This window comes from Cricetulus griseus, chromosome 10, assembly GCF_003668045.3.
Source record: "Cricetulus griseus strain 17A/GY chromosome 10, alternate assembly CriGri-PICRH-1.0, whole genome shotgun sequence".
NCBI lineage: Eukaryota > Metazoa > Chordata > Mammalia > Rodentia > Cricetidae > Cricetulus > Cricetulus griseus.
Genome location: NC_048603.1, coordinates 13,864,766 through 13,878,032, shown reverse-complemented (window position 1 = coordinate 13,878,032; position 13,267 = coordinate 13,864,766). Strand labels below are relative to the sequence as shown.

Genomic DNA, 13,267 nt, shown 5'->3' with positions numbered 1-13,267 from the left:
ACTCCCAAAAGCTGTCCTCTGACCCCCACGTGGATTCTGAGGACGCACTCATATGTATACACACACACAAACACACTGACTAAACAAACAGAAATGTGTGCTATAGTACACATATGCACTCACACACACACACTGAATAAATAAGTGGAAATGTTCTAATGTGCACCTGATGCCGACCTCCGACCTTCACACACACGTGCACAAGTGAGTGCACAAGTGAGTGCACCTCAGACACATTTTGTTTCTCAGTTTGCCCAGCTGTGACTTTTATTAACTGACCAGATTACAAAAATACCATGGGCAACACCTCAGTTCATCCGTCCAATAAGCCTGTTTATCTGGTCTTCCCTGTCGCCAGCATCGCCACCTTCCACAAAACGAGTTGTCCTTTTCTTCATTCCACCTCGTGGAGAAGATAATTTGAAGGGTCACAGGATGTCATTCGCTTCCTTGAAGCATTTCCCAACTGTATAGATCTCATGAATTAGGTCCTCCATACAGATGATGCCGTATTTACCAAGAGATGGAGCAGTCAAGGAACTGTCTGTCAAGGCAATTCTCTTCTGATTGCTTTTGCCATAGCCACACTTGTAGATGAGCTCGTTTACTGACTTCAGGTTGGGGTATCCCATGCAATGTGTGGCTCCACAATCCTCAGCATGTTGAGCTTAACAAAGGTGCCATTGAAGATCTGACGAAGACAGGAGTGGCTGCAACACCTTTCGGATCTTTGGGCTTACACCACTGATACCTCGGATTCGGATGACAAATGCTAGCTTGGGTTCCACAGGCACACAGACGTTTCAGCTTTCCTTGCCATCCTAGCCAGGCAGATCTCCGTCCATCCGGTACATCTGTATTCCTTGTGGTAGTGCTTTGCCTTTTCACAGATGAGCTTCCTCCTTGCTTTCCACAGTGTCTTTAGAGCAAAATTTTCCCGGAAAGTGCTTCACCATCAACTTTGCAAAATTCCTTTGATTTTTCTTAAAGGTTTCTGGCACAGCAGGAACCTTCTTTTTCTTCTCTGGAACAGCCTCCGTGGTTCCAGTCGGAAAAAAGACAGAGCTGCAGACACATTTTATAATAATAATAAAATGAAAATTTAAAAAATCTACGAATGAATGCACACATCAAGTGGACATTTTGGGTGCATGGGTGAATACTGTCAGGTCTAAAAGGAACTTGGGACAAATGGCTATCCATCTGTGGTCCCTATTAGATGACCAAACTGCACGCTGGCCTTAAGGCTCCCTTGGTATCACCTGTGGCTCGTCTCTGCTTCTTACCACTCCGCCCTCTTCCAGGTGCCTCTGGCTGTACACTCCCTCACATCTACAATAAAACCCTGTCCCTCAACCACACCTGGGAGCATCATGTCCTCAGGTCATACAACCACATCACAGACATGGACCCAGACACTGTGTCAGTAGACAAAAGAAGGCACACCCTGGCTAGCAACAAAGGAAACACATTTGAAGCAACTCTGGTGCGATTTTATATTTTATAAACTGGAGGAGGGGGAGGAACAAAGGAAGTCCAGGTTTTGGGAAATGCTTCATCAGTGGTCTCTGAATTCAGGGTTGTTAGAAAGCAAGGTGGCAGACAGGATTTTGCATCTTCAGAGGTACTGAGTTAAGGAAATGGTCCATTTGTCTAAATAAGCCTTCCAACATATAATTTACAACAGAAAGAACCTGGAAACAGCCCAAATGTCTGAAAAAGAGAACCAGGGATGAGCAAAATGACACATTCGCACAATAGGCTGCTCTGAAATCACATGAAGACGAGTTTATGGATAGTGTTGGCTCTAGGTTATGTGAGCCTGAAACGTTATTCATAAAGGGGCAAAGTACAAAGTGTTAAGTGTGTAGCTATTTTGCTATCTATAAATATAGTCTTTGCACCATCTTTGCAAAGTGAAAAATATGGATCAATAATTTAATGTTTAGTATGTATGAAAATTAAGGTACTTTAACTCGACATCCTATTTTGAAAAGGGTGGTATGTCTATTATTAGACAAGGCTATTTAAGGGACATTAGGCCATTTATACACATATATGTAGGGGTATGTTTATTTATTCATTTTTGAGATAGGGTCTTGCTGTATAGACCAGGCTGTCCTTGAACTCATGGAGATACGCTTGCCTCTGCCTCCCTGGTGCTGGGATTAAAGGTTGACAACCTCCAGTACGTTTCTTATGTTCCACTGCTTGGCACTGGGGATTGAGCACAGGGCCTCGTCCACCCTGAGCACACACTCAACCACTCTACTCTCAGTAGCCCTCGGCCCCAAAGGTTTTGTTTTTAATTGTGCTTTTGGAAACCCTAAGTTTCAGAAGCACTTTGCTAAAGTTCTGTGAGATAGCTTGTAAACAGAACAACAGACTTCAGGTCATTTTTGTGAAATCACTTCCCTTGAGCTGTTTTATTTTAAATGCTTTTAGGTTTAAAAAAAAACATTTGGATGATTTTTAGCTACTGTTTTTGCATTAAAACATTCTTTCAAGACTCTTGGAAACCGTGAAGGAACAAAGAAGAAAGTGAAGCTCACTGCCTGAAATCCACCCCATTTGTTGTAGCTTGTTTCCCATTGTTGTGATGAAGCCATCGTGACTGAAAGCAGCTTCAGGAGGAAAGGGTTTATGTCACTTAACATCATGAAGGAGAGTCAAGGCAGGAACTGGGAGGCAGGAACCGAGACGGAGTCCAGGAAGGGTGCTGCTCACTGGCTTGTTCTCTGTGGCTGGCTCAGTCTGCTCTTTTATACCACCCTGCCCCAGTGGTTGGGACCCTTCCACATCAGTCATTAGTGAAGAAAATTTCCCACGGACTTGCATACAGGCATTCTGATGAGACATCTTCTCAATCAAGGTTCCTCTCTCCAGCTTGTGTCATATTGGAAAAAACAAACAAACAAACAAACTGACCATGGCACCATTCTTAAGAACTAGCCACTAGTCTGATTACAAATGTCACTTGGGCCAGTTCATCTAGTCAGGGTTCAGCTACAGATCAGACTTGTCGAGATATTTATTAGTATGCTTATCGTAGGGAGTGGATCTACATATTTTGGGAGCTGGCTAGCCAAGTGTGGGAGCCACAGGCCAGGCCAGCAAGAAGGGTAGGGCAGAGCAGCTACCCTGGGAGGGAGCAGCTGAACCCAGGCAACATTCCTTCTTCCTCTGGGAAACCAAAGTTCTGCTCACAGGCCATTTGACTAAGTCAGATATCTTCCTGACCTAAAGCCAACTGGCTATGAACTTATATCTGGAGAAAAGAGGAAGGAAGGAAGGAAGGAAGGGAGGGAGGGAGGGAGGGAGGAGGAGGGGAGGGAGGGAGGGGGGGAGGATGGCGGGGGAAAAGGAAGGGAAGAGAAACGGAAGGGAAAGGAAGAGAAGGGAAGGGAAGGGAAGGGAAGGGAAGGGAAGGGGGAAGGGAAGGGAAAGGGAAGGGAAGGGAGAAAGGAGAGGGGAGGAGAGGGGAGGGGAGGAGAGGAGAGGAGAGGGACAAAGAAAGAAATGTTGGCACCAAGGAGAGCCCCTAATGAATACCTCGGAGGTTCAGTTTAATGAAGTCAATGTACCAAGAGGCCGTCACACTCCACCTCTGACAACTTGGCTTTGAATACGTCTTCTTAAATTATTTACTACAAATAAAGACAAAAGCAAGGCCATGCTTTTGCTTACTGTGATGCAGTTACCCTGTGTACAACCCAAACCAAACCAACTCTTTCCCCAAAGGAAGGCACAAGGCCCATAGGCCATCTTCATTCCTCTCTGGTGCCTTGTAACTAAGACATTGTGAGAAGAAGTTAATTCTAACAAACACATGTTGTATCAGACAATAAGACTGGGAAGAAAATAAGGCGCTCACAGCTAAGGAAGGTAGGGCCTGTGACAATTAGTACTAAAGAAACAAAAGGACACAGTGGATACAGACAAGCATCCATAACAATGGAAGAAAAATGCATAAACACTACAGTCCCCGCTTCTGTAACAGGCCACAGGCTTTTTCCCACTGCTCCACACTCTCTCCTCCCTTAGCCAGCTCCTCCATTGCTGGGGCACAGCAGTCTGCATTGGGAGTTAAAGTCCCCCACTGACTGTCATCCCAAATGGGAGGACGCAGAGAAACCTGAGAACTTTCTGTCCGTCATGCGCACTCTTCCTTTCCTCGATGGGAGGTAGACTTGATCTGGACACCACAGACAGCACCAGACCTGCCTGCTGACTCAGACGCACAGGGGACCCAAGGCGACAGAGAGGCTGTCTCAACTCTAGGTCAAAGGCATGAACATCTACCTGCTGGCAGAACTGTCCCGCCCTTCGGAACTAAGCCCTGCAGACCAGCAGAGCGAGAGGAGATGGGGACAGAGGCAGAGACCTGCTGATGGGTTGCCAGCTGCTCTCATGCCTCCCCTTTGACCCATGGATTCTTGAATAGTGATGGGGAGAAGTTGCATCAGCCGTTAGACATTGTTTAGGAGCTTACATACAGAGGGAGGGCACTGCCCCAACATGCCAGGCTCTGCCCCAACATGCCAGGCGCTGCCCCAACAGGCCAGGTGCTGCCCCAACAGGCCAGGCGCTGCCCCAACATGCCAGGCGCTGCCCCAACAGGCCAGGCGCTGCCCCAACATGCCAGGCACTGCCCCAACATGCCAGGCACTGCCCCAACATGCCAGGCACTGCTAGCAGTTAGAGCTCTAACTGAAGCTTCAAAAGAGCTCTTGTGCCATCTCATCAAAAGAAAGGTTTTAGTGTGTGTGTGTGTGTGTGTGTGAGTGTGTGTGTGTGTGTGTGTGAGTGAGTGTGCGTGTGTGTGTGTGTGAGTGTGAGTGTGTGTGTGCGCGCGTGTGTGCGTGTGTGTGTGTCTGTGTGTGTGTATGTGTGTATGTGTGTGTGTGAGTGTGTGTGTGTGTGTGTGTGTGTGTGTGAGTGTGTGTTGCTGTGGGTGTATGCATGTGGGGAGAGCTAAAGGTCAACAATGAGTATTTGCCTTCACTTGATTCTCACTGAACCTGGAGTTCACTGATTGGCTGGGTTGGCTGGCCAATAAGCTCCTGGGATCTGCCTGTCTCTGCCATCTGCCCTCCCACTAGCCTGTGATTATAGTGACACTGTCCACCCACAGCCTCTCCATGGCTTCTGGGGATCAAACATGAGTTCTTATGGTTCCCTAGCAGGCACTTTAGGGACTGAGACATCTCTTAAGCCCCAAGAGAACAAGACTGAAGACAAAGTGAGCCTGGCACCAGGCTGAGTCAGAGTCCACATGATCACATGAGTGTGACTCACAGAGACCTGTTGATGGATGATGGCATCCCCTGTGGCAGATTAGCAGCTGAGAGAGATGAGGATAATGGGCACAGGCCAGCAGCCTCCAAACAGCCTATGACCCTGACACACATCCTCCACGGCCTGAGCCCCTCGTGCAGCATGTGAGGAACGCAAGCCACGGGAGCCATGCCAAAAAACAACTTCTTAAAAGAGATTCTTATTCCGTAGCCCAGCCTGACCTCAGACTCACTGTCATCCTCCTGCACCAGCACTGGGTTCTGTAATTACAGGCATGATCCACCATCTCCAGCTAGTAAAGGTACTTTCTCTGTGACCCATCATTAGTGAGAATAAACTGTCAACTGTTGGTGCTTCCACAAGGGCTTACTCCAGTTAAGAAATTCACTCCTCTGATCACAATTCATTTACTAAGTGCTCATTGTTAGTAAGGCATCTGTACCCTGCCTTTGGGGTTCTGACAGGATTCGCACTTAGCTGCAGCCACTAAGAGCACCACCTGTGCACATTCACTACGTTCCCTTTTAAAAGGGCCCCACCCACCTCCTCTCTCTCTCTCTCTCTCTCTCTCTCTCTCTCTCTCTCTCTCTTCTCTTCTCTTTTTCTTTTCTCTCTCTCTCTCTCTCTCTCTCTCTCTCTCACACACTCACACACACACACACACACACACACACACACACACACACCTACTGTAGCTAAGGAAACTTCAAAAAAGCCTCATGTTTATATTCACAGCCACGTCTTAGTTAGGGTTCTGTTACTGTGAAGAGACTCCATGACCACGGCAATTGTTATAAAAGAAAACATTTCACTGAGGTGGCAGCTGACAGTTCAGAGGTTTAGTCCATTATCATCTCGACGGGAAACATGGTGAACGGGAGTGTGGTGGCGTACAGGCAGACACGGTCCCGGAGAAGGAGCTGAGAGTTCTACATCTTGACCCACAGGCAGCAGGAAGTGAACTGCCCTAGGCATAACTTAGCATAGGAGACCTCAAAGCCCATCTCCACAGTGTCACACTTCCTCCAACAAGGCCACACCTCCCAATAATGCCACTCCCTAAGGGCTTATGGGGGCCAATTACCGCAGTGTCATTATCTGGTCTTTCTGGGATATCAACATGGAACAGGGAGGACTGTTGGGGAGTTTTCCCTCCAGAGAAGCTAAAGGAATGTTACTTACAGCCGTGTTTCTCAGCTCTTCCCAAGCACCTCCCTCTGCCCTCCTCAGCCTGCTGGCATCTCCAGAGGGCTGCAGCTGGGAGAAGCTTCTCAGAGAGGCCTCTCCCAATCATCTCGTCCTGCAGTCAGCAACGATCTGCTCTCGGTTTGGATTTGTGACTCACCTCCTTCTCCTTGTACCAACGTAGTCCAAGAGCACGCCTTTCCTCTGACCCTTCCCCCACCGCTCTGGGTCAGAAGAGGCAGTTTAAGTGCAGTAACTGACTGGCCTTGCTTTGGAAGAAGCCACCCTATACAGCCTTTCTGTTTGACAGATAGAAAAGGAGAGAGGCATTGGTGTTGTGGGGTCACTGGGAGAGGGGACAGGAAGAGGCTAAAGCTCCAGGTGGCAAAGGTCTTGTTTCTTATGTACTCACTTCCCACTCTCTCCTTTAAGTATCTGCTCTTTTGTTTCTATTCCCTGGTAATCTGTTCTTGTCAGCGGGAATTGTATTGTGAATTCACACCTTGTGTTTCCCTGGTTCCCCTGTGACCAGATGAGTTCACAGACTATAGAAAGACCAACCTGAACAAAGCCCTAAGATGCGGGGTGGTAGATGACGGGAAAGAGGCTGATGAAGCCACACTCCAGGAAGACCTAAGGGAGCTCACCTGATGGGGGAAGTATTTCTGTGTGTGTTCATCTTATTGATTGTTGAATAAAATACTGTTTGCCCAATGGCAGCAAGTTAGACAGGACTAGGAGTCAAAGAGGATTCTGGGAAATGTAGTAGAGAAGTGGTGATCCAGGCAGGAAGTGACATAGCAAGGAGACTCATTCTCAAGGAGCTAGGAGAAACAGGAAGTGTCGTCTTTCCCCCTTCGCCTCCTCCAGCAGCAGGATGTGAGCCACCGGCAAAAGAGGGCGCCAGCCAAAGGCATCCTCTATAAGTCTTATAAAATATACAGATGTATGATAATTGAGACTGAGATAACAGATGAGAATCCTAGTCATTGGCCAAGCAGCATTTGAACCTAATACAAGTTTCTGTGTATTCATTTGGGCCTAACTCAGGTGGGCGGCTGGCGTAAAGCGCACACGTGGCAGTGGGGTGCAGTGGCTTTTGGCAGAAAGATTTATTGTAACACTAACCCCTCGAGCAAAATTACCCTGTAAGGGTCTTTGGAAAGTGTGTGTGTTTGTGTGTGTGTTGACTACAAACTGGTGCAGTGAAATTAGCAAGGTCATGTGTTGAGGGCAGGAGTGTGAACAGTAGGATATGTTCTGCTCCTGGCTAAAAAGGTCCAGTGGGTGGTCAAGGCGCCTCTAGAACAGGGTTATGTAGTTTTTCATATTCATAAATACACACACACACACACACACACACACACACACACGCACACACACATACACACACACACACACACACACACACACACACACACACACACACACATGAAGTTTCTAGACTGAGTCGAGTCTAGGTGGTTCAGAAGCTCCCTTGATTATTCTGCTGTAAAATCTTAATCACGGCCCAGCTGTTGCCCTTGCTCAACACGAGGAGCTGTAGTTAGCTACCCTTTCCCTGTCACAAACCCTGCCTCTCTCAAGGCACCAGCTAGGGCCACAAGCACCCCTCACACCAGATTGCTCTCTGACACTGTGATAAGACACTCTGACCAAAAGCAACTTGGGAATTGGGTTTATTTCAGCTTATAACGCCATGTCAAAATCCCATCACTGAGGGAAGTCAGGGCAGGAATCTAGAGGCAGAAACCTCACACAGTGACATGTGCTCAGCTAGTTTTCTTACACAGCCCAAACACATTTGCCTGGGACAATCTCTCACAGGTGACACCAAAAGCCATTCTGAACTGGGCAGTTTCTCAGCTGAGGTTCTTTCTTCCCAGGTGACTCCAGGTTGTGTCAAGCTGACAATATGATTAACCAACATGAGAGTACAGTGGCTCTCTTCGGTGTGGAGTCAACTAAAACTTGATGTAGAATTCATGGTTGTCAGGAGATGACTCCTGTCCCCTCCGTCTCTATTCCCACTTCTTCAGTGTCAGTTCCAACCTCTGGCTCCACATTGTCACTGATGACTGTGGCAGTTTATGTAACTACACTCCTTCTCCTTCACGCCCCTCTGAGAGAATAAGAGGGTCACTCCCAAGATGCCTGGCGAGTGTACGGTTGCATGTCATTGGCTTATCCCTCAACTAATCATGGTGACCAAAAGAAAGTGACCCTAAAGACCTGCAACAGCAACTGTGTTCCATAACAGTTCCCCGGGGCTCCCCAAGGGGGTCTGCTTCTGCTGATTTAGAATGCTCTGCACTGAAGCAAGGGACTATGTGGACAGTTCAAGGACTTCTACACTGAAATTAATAATCAGGGGCCCAAAGTATTCACATAGCTCCCTACTAGCCAGGTGACTCCAGGGGAACCAAGCAATAAATGGTGTTCTGGCCCATGTCTGGCTCACACGGGCCTGCTGTGCTCAATACTGTCCAGGGTTCTCACGTTTCCCATTGGAATGGACACACTTAGTGGTTAGCAGAACAGAGTGTTTGCATTGGTTCCTTGATCTGTGGGGTAAGATACTGTAGGGAGAAGAGGCCAAACAGAATTCTATGAACCTATCCAAAACCTGACCAAGGAGTCCATTAATATTAGGACTGCTACATGGGAGGAAATGACATAGTTTAGCATCAACCTGAAACACTATTTTAGTATAAAGCTAGTGGTGGTCGATCCCAGCACTCAGGAAGCAGAAGCAGGCAGATCTCTGTGAGTTCAAGGCCAGCCTGGTCTACAGAGCGAGTTAACTCCCCAAATTAACTAAGATATGCCTTTGCGGTTTTTTTTTGCTTTTCTGCTTTACTAAGATTTAAAGACTATAGATAAGTAGCCCATAATTTCTGCCATAACTGGGTAGTTGTTGCTTTATTATGTGGCAAATACATTTCTATTTATAAAAATCAGAAATTAGCATCTCAAGCTCTGAAATCTATGTCAACACATGAGAAAAATAAGCCAGACTTTCCCCTTCATGTCTCTGTAATTCACAAACACATAAAAAGAAAGGAGAGGAGAGGGCGGGATTACTATAAGTGTATAACCTAAAAATAACTCCCCTCCCTCCAAAAATAATGCCCAGCAAAAAAAGAGGTAGAAAGTAGATTATTAGAATAGGCAAGAAATCTATCCCGGTGTCTAATACTGGAAGATTCCAGTGACTTCAGGCTCTTAAAGGAACCACCATGGACAGTTCCATGAGGACTGCATCCACAGGGAGACCAGCCAGGTCTTCCCACATAACCCCTGCAATAAAAGGCACCCTACTTGCAATTGTCGAAAGGTGTGAAGTTCCCGTGGTGGACAGCTGGGTTTATCAGTAAAGGGTAAATCCATGAATGCCTGTGGTCAGCTACCTTTCTCCACTGGTAAAATTCAGGACCATGTGACTAGGGAACGGTACCACCCATACTGGATGGGTCTTCCACCTCAACGCAATCAAGACATGCTCCACAGACACTCCCATAGGCCAATCTGATCTAGACCGTCCCTCACGGAGACCCTCGAGTGTGCCAAATTTTAATTTGAAACAATCACAGCAGTGTTTGGAATCAAACATTCATGGGCCTGCCACACACTGACCATGAGACTTTGAACAACCAATTTCCAATTTCCTCATCTGTAAAGTGGGATTAGTAGGCCAGGCCGTGGTGGTGCCCTTGGTCCCAGCACTTGGGAGGCAGAGGCAGGCGGATGTCTGTGAGTTTGAGGCCAGCCTGGTCTACAAAGCAAGTTCTAGGGCAGGCTCAGAAGCTACAAAGAGAAACCTGTCTCGAGAAACCAAAAAAGGAAAAAGGGATTAGTAATAGCCCTTATTTGCGTGTTTACAGCAAATATTTGATGACGTCATACACCTGGGAATTATCTACCACAACATATCAGCATCAACAGTGTCACCTCCATCCTCATCATCACCATCATGTGGGATCATTTTACAGGAGGGACGGAGGAAGTACAAGGGTGGTGGCTCCATCGTGAAATAACCCACAGGCTGACAGCATGCTGATCGCCACGAATCCACTCAGAGTGATTCCATGTCCTAGATCTCTGATTTCAAAACAATATGATCAGTGTTGCCAACCAACTGACTGGAGATTAGAGATTTGATGCTTTATTTAGGGTTTAGAAGAAAAGACTGGGTATTACAATCCTAATTGTTTGCCAATTAAATCCAACAGCCATCACAGCAGCATACACAAAACAGTGAGTGTCTTCCTAATCAAACTGTTTGCATTCTCATTGAGAAGTGTCTGAAATCTGTGATTCCATTAACTGAAAGGATTCTTTGTCCTCATCCAAACGGAGAGAGCATCTGCTCCCTAATAACGACGCCACGGGAAAAACAGCCTCAGAAATCATTTTGTATTTCCTTCTATGGATAAATTTGTCAAACTTGGTAACTTTGTAGGGTTCTCTCCAGGGGAAAGATAAATTTAAATCCATCAAAAAGTGTTGCTTCTAAACCAAATTGCTCCCAAAGTGTTTTATTTGCATATTTCAGACTATGACTGAACCATAGAGATCTAGGGTTTATTCATCCAACAGGATACGGGCTAGTGTCCTGGTTAATTTTTATGTTAACATGACACAAACTAAAGTCATCTGGGAGGAGAGAACCACAACTGAGAAATGGGGTCCATAAGATCGGGCTGTAGGCAGGTCTGTGGGGTGTTTTCTTAATTTGTGATTTCGGGTGGGGTCATCAATGGGCTGGTGGCTCTGGGTGCTGTAAGAAAGCAGGCTGATGCATGGGACCGAACTAAGCCCTCTGCATGTGGGTGACAGTTGTGTGGCTGGGGGGGGGGGATGCTGGCAGTGGGACCACGGTCTATCCCAGGCATTTGAGATGGCTTTTTGGAGCTCATTCCCTATGGTGGGTTGCCTTGCTCAGCTCTGATGCCCTGAGGAGGAGCTTGGTCCTGCCTCAACTTGATGTGCTAGGCTTCCCTGACTCCCCATGGCAGGCCCTATCCTTCCTGGGGCGTGGAAGGAGAGTGGGGGAAGGGAGGAGCAGGAGGGGAGGGATGGGAAACTGTGGTTGGTATGTAAAATAAATTTAAAATTTTAAATAAATAAATAAACCCAAAAAAATCCCAGTTGAGCAAGCCATCACGGCCAAGCCAGTAAGTAGCACCCCTACCAGATCTCTGCATCAGCTCCTGCCTCCAGGGCCCTGCCCTGTTTGCATTCCTGCCCTAACTTCCTTCAGGGATGGACAGTGATGCACAGGGATAATCTAAACAAACCCTTTCCTTCCCAAGATGCTTTTGGTCATGGTGTTTCATCACAGCAAAGAAACCCTGACTAGGACAGATTAGCAAGTGACCTCACACAGATGTCTGGAGTTCTTAGGGATAGTTCTCTCCCTGCGAGAGAAATGAAACCTCACTCCTGGTTATTTTGACCTCATGAACCATAGAACTAGAACGTAACTGTTACAGTTTGGATATGAAATGCGTCCCCACTGACTCTGGTATTGAAGGCTTGGTTCCCTGGGCCATTAAGAAATGACTGGACCCAGTGGTGGGGTTGGGATACAAACCCAGACACACAACCTTCAACCTTTTGTTTGCCCTGCCTACAAGATGTGCTGAGGTACAGATAGCACAGAAATTGTGGGCGTGGCCAACCAATGACTGGTCCAACTTGAGACACCTGCCCTGAGAGGGAGCCTACCCCTGATGTTGCCTAGACAGCCAGGACCCAAAGGCTGGACAGCCCAGGTTTGTTTTTTCCCCTAAGGGACCTCCAGACACACACTTTAAGTAACCTTAAAGCAACACACACCACAGCTACCTTCCTCCATGTCAGGTTGAGCCTGAATCCTAAAAGGTGTGGGGTGAGATCTCCCAGCACAGCTGCCTCTCCAGAGAGCAGCAGCAAGCATCCTGCTGAAGCCCCTTGTTGAGTGTAGTGGGAATGATCGTTATTAGGGCTTATGACTTATTCGTTAACCTTAAAAGGAAATGGTCGTGATTACAGCAACAAATAACATTAAGCCTACACAGATAATTATTGTGAACTGAGTTTCACAGCTCCAAATGCCATAGACAGAATATTGGTTAAGGAAACACAAGGAGATACTTCCCAGGTAGCAAAAATGCTGCATTAGAAATCCATGCTAACCAGGCACTGGTGGAGCACGCCTTTAATCCCAGCACTCGGGAGGTAGAGGCAGGTGGATCTCTGTGACTTTAAGGCCAGCCTGGTCTACAGAGCGAGTTCCAGGACAGGCTCCAAAACAATACAGAGAAACCCTGTCTCCAAAAACAAAAAATACATGCTAAAGCGGTGTTGTTTAATATTTATCAAGTACACATGTAAGGCTGAGTCCCTTGAATGTGCTGTATTGTTCTCCTTCATAACAACCTCACAAGACACAACTCTCTATTATGTACTCTTTCCTGGTTTTTAAGTAAATCACATGAAACTCAGAGAATTTAAATAAAACTCTCCCAAGGTGGAAAGAAAGGAAGAAAGAAAAAGAGAGAGAGAGAGAGAGAGAGAGAGAGAGGGAGGGAGGGAGGGAGGGAGGGGTGGATGCTAAAATGGGCTGGAGAGATGGCTCAGTGGTTAACTTGAGGGCAAACCCTCAAGTCTCAGTGACCCTGTGATTGCCCAGCCCTCCTGACACCTCACAGAGTTCTTGGCTTCTTGTCATTTGGTCTGTGTTCTGGAGCCGCTCGGGATCCGTTTATGGAAAGAGGCTCTTTCTCTTTCAGTCTGAATC

At 47.0% G+C, this 13,267-nt stretch overlaps 2 protein-coding genes and 1 pseudogene across 2 annotated transcripts in view; all 3 read right to left on the bottom strand.

The window, feature by feature from the left end:
• The window catches only part of Ncald (neurocalcin delta), a 384,273-nt gene extending 377,636 nt beyond the window's left edge, over window positions 1-6,637 (bottom strand). The window contains exon 1 of the mRNA XM_027431388.1: window positions 6,481-6,637. The gene's annotated coding sequence lies outside the window, so the exon portion shown is untranslated. The remainder of the gene's footprint in view (window positions 1-6,480) is intronic.
• LOC100766997 lies at window positions 237-4,057 on the bottom strand (annotated as a pseudogene).
• The window catches only part of Rrm2b (ribonucleotide reductase regulatory TP53 inducible subunit M2B), a 49,300-nt gene continuing 37,515 nt past the window's right edge, over window positions 1,483-13,267 (bottom strand). The window contains exon 12 of the transcript XR_004771264.1: window positions 1,483-2,886. The gene's annotated coding sequence lies outside the window, so the exon portion shown is untranslated. The remainder of the gene's footprint in view (window positions 2,887-13,267) is intronic.